This window comes from Egretta garzetta, unplaced genomic scaffold (genome assembly GCF_000687185.1).
Source record: "Egretta garzetta isolate BGI_Z169 unplaced genomic scaffold, ASM68718v1 scaffold345, whole genome shotgun sequence".
NCBI lineage: Eukaryota > Metazoa > Chordata > Aves > Pelecaniformes > Ardeidae > Egretta > Egretta garzetta.
The window spans coordinates 440,162-443,957 of record NW_009259692.1 but is presented as its reverse complement, the minus strand read 5'-3'; positions in this window follow the sequence as shown (position 1 = coordinate 443,957).

Here is a 3,796-nt window from a genome sequence, read left to right as displayed (position 1 = left end):
TTAGCATGATACTGCACTTAAGCTAGTAAGATTTGGCAGACCTAAAGAGCTTGGCCCAGAGCCACTTTGGGGATGTTTGTGCCTGTGGCATCATCCACCCACAACCCTGTGTAATCCACCTGCAGACAATGGACCATCTCTGGTGTAATCAAGAACTGGAAGGCCTTCATAGCCAGAGTAAGAGGAATGAGGTGACCTGGAATAGCACGGCATGCAGGGTTGTGTGTTTGGGGACTAAGAGCAGAATTTTGTACTTCAGAATGCGGGTGTTAATGCTAGACATGCCTCTTGGCAATCCTGCTCAGAAACGGGGATGTGCAAAGATCAGTTTTCCATTTATGTATTAGCTATATAGAATATAGCAAGGAATAGAAGCAGTGGACTTGTTCAGCCTAGACAGTGAGCTATGAGAGAAAAGTATTGTTCTGTAAACAGTGAGAGCTTGGTGGTGGTGAAGCCCAGCGTTGTGGTTTAACCCCAGCCAGCGACTAAGCTGAATAGTTCCCGCACTATCCAATGACATCCTCATTAACCTACCCCCCCCCTTCCCATCCTTTGATATAATACAGAGATATTGTCCCCTTAGTTTATGGACCACCCTTGTAAAATGTCCATGAAATGCCCACAAATATCCACAAAATGTCCCCTGAGTTCATTTTGTCCCTGACTTTGGCCTCCATCTGCCATGGTGGTTGCTCAGGACAGGAGAGGGGCTGTGTTGCGAGGAGTTACCGGGCACCAAAGCCAGCTCAGGTCAGGTCACTGCTGCACTTGTGCTGCTTCTTGTAAGGCTTCTCCTCCACCAGTTCAGGTGGTTCCTGCTGTAGTAATTCCTATAACAGGCAACTCAAATCCCGGGTTACAACAGTTTAAAGGTATTTCCATTAAATTCCCCACCCTGGTCTCTTTGGGCTAGACCATAGGGTTTAACCTTGCAATGAACTCCTGCCCTTGCTCCTGCTCTGGCTTGGACTTATCCACAGACTCAGTCCCTTAGGGCTGTACCTGCTCCAAGCGGAGCCTTCTCGATGCGCCGCCGTCTCTCCAGGGGTGGACCTGCTGCGGCGTAGGCTCAGCCACAGCCACAGTCGCTTCGAGGTGCGCCTCCTCCACGGGCCACCCTGCCTTCAGCGATAGACCTGCTCCAGCGTGGCCTTATCCACGGCTTGCCCGCTTACCCTGCTGTTGCAGGCTTAGCCACGGCCACAGGCTCTGAGGTGCTCCAGCATGACCTCATGCACAGCCACTGATACTCCAAGGTGGACCTGCTGCAGCATGGGCTCAGCCACAGCCACAGCCGCTTTGAGGTGGATCTTCTCCAGCGTGGTCTTACCCTCGGGCCACAATCCCTTCAGAGGTGTACCTGCTGCGGCACGGACATAACCATGGCCACAGATGCTTCAAGAGGTACCTGCTCTGCTGTGGACTTATTAATGGCCACAGACGCTTTGGGGTGTCTTGCTCCCGCGTGGACTCATCCCCAGGTCACAGCCCCTTTGACTTGAGTTCACCTGGGAGTTCCAGCCTGTCCAGGACAGCGGCACAGAAACAGCAGCCATGTCCTGGCCATCGGCCAGCCCAGGCGCGTGGCCATGGCTGTTATCAGAATGTTCCCAGGCATGTTGGAGGAAGACGACCAGCAGTACGGCAGCGCAGCAAGCAGCGATAGCAGTGAAAGCAACAAGCAGCCACTAACGAGCACTGGACTCTAATATACAGCAGGGCAAGCAAGCCCCATGGCGAGCACAGGAGCCTGCCAATTAACAGCTAAACAGCACTAACAGCTCTAAATTCCATCTAGCACACTCCAGTCAAACCTGTCCTTACCTGGAACCCTTCGAGCCCCAGGTTGGGCACCACAAAGGACAGTTGTGGTTTAACCCCGGCCAGTGACTGAGCCCCTCACAGCCGCTCGCTCACTGCCCCCCGCTGGGATGGGGGAGAGAATCGGAAGGGTAAAAGTGAGGAAACTCATGGGCTGAGATACCATCTACTAATGTCAGCAATAGGAGGAGATGGTTTTCAGGAGCAAGCGAGTGATCTAGAAGCACAGATCTCAAGTCCCCGGAACTTCTCATGAGCCACTCGGTCTCAGATACTCCCAAGTATTTAGAAAACCAAATCCTATAGAGAATCCCACCCGAGTTATTTATACTGTCATCATGGTTTAACCCCAGGCAGCAACTAAGCCTCACTGCCCCCTCTCCCCCCGCTCGCTCACTCCCCGCCCCAGTGGGACAAGGGAGAGAATGAGAAGAGTAAAAGTGAGAAAACTCATGGGTTGAGATAAAGACCGTTCAATGGGTAAAGCAAAAGCTGCACACACAAGCAAAGCAAAACAGGGAATTCATTCCCTCCTTCCCACGGGCAGGGGGGTGCTCAGCCATCCCCAGGACAGCCGGGCTCCATCACCTGTAATGGTGACTTGGGCAGACAAACGCCATCACTCCCAACGTCCCCCCCTTCCTCCTCCTTCCCCCAGCTCCATACGCTGAGCATGACGCCATACGGCGTGGGATACCCCTGGGGTCACTTGGGGTCAGCTGTCCTGGCCGTGCCCCCTCCCAGCCCCTTGTGCCCCCCCAGCCGCTCGCTGGTGGGGTGGGGTGAGGAGCAGAAAAGGCCTTGGCTCTGTGTGAGCCCTGCCCAGCAGGAAGGAAACCATCCTGGGGTTATCAGCGCTGTTCCCAGCACAAATCCAAACCAGAGCCCCACGCCAGCTACTGCGAAGACCATTAACTCTATCCCAGCCAAAGCCAGCATATCCAGTGTTAATGCAAAATCAGATGGCATTAAAATTCTTTATTGTGGTTATTTTGTACCCACCAGGGGTGTAGGAACAGCTTTCTAATATGAGCAATTGATGCAAAACCATGGAGGTACCTGCAATACCACTCGGCACCCTTACTGGAGGGATTATTGCTGCCTGTCATGGCAAAAAAGGTGGAAGTGGCCCAGTGAAGTCTTGGCCACTCCTAAAGTGAACAGCTTCCTGAGGTGGAGAGGAGGAGGAGGAAACGGCTTAGCGAGTTGTACTTTGGCATTTGGAAAGAAGTTGGGAATTCTGTGCTGTTGGGTTCAGAATTCCTACAGCAAAGATCAAAATTACTGGCACATCAGTGTTACCGGGATCTGCTGCGCTAAGGTTAAAGCGGAGGGAGGCGGGTTGGGGGAAGGAATCTTGGTTTGTCAAAAAGCAAATGAAAAAGTCCAGTGTAAGCTTTTTTTTAAAAGAAGTTATGGATCTTTTTCTTGTTTTAAAAGAAAATTGAAATATTTTCTTTTATGATGGATCTTTAAAACAGTATAAGCAGTGGGCAGTGGCTAATGCAGTAATGTCTAAAGCTTGGGGCAGGTACCTACACCTCGTCTTCTTCAGAGCGGGAGGGCAAGCACCCAGTTCTTTATAAAGACTCCTAAGTCTTTTCTCTCTGTTTCTCCTCCACCCTTATCTCCTTCATTCACATGTGTAAATTTACATGCGTGTTTATGTACCTATATACTATATGTTTAGCTTGGGAATGGATTCTTTAAGTGAAGCAGCAGAATAACTCTTTGAAGTTGTAAGCAACAGTTTTTCTGGGTAAACCTGCTCGGCTGTTTTACCTGTGAGACAAGGAGTGACCTTTCTGGCTAGATGCTGCGCTGATTCTCAAACAGTTCTGCTTTGAAAGTCAGGCTATATAAATACGTCCTTAAGGGGTTTAAGCGTAGCAGAGTTCCTGATCTGGCTCAGGGTTCAGGGAGCCCTGCAGAGCTGCTCTCTGCTGCAGTGTGCCGATACTGCAGGCGCCTT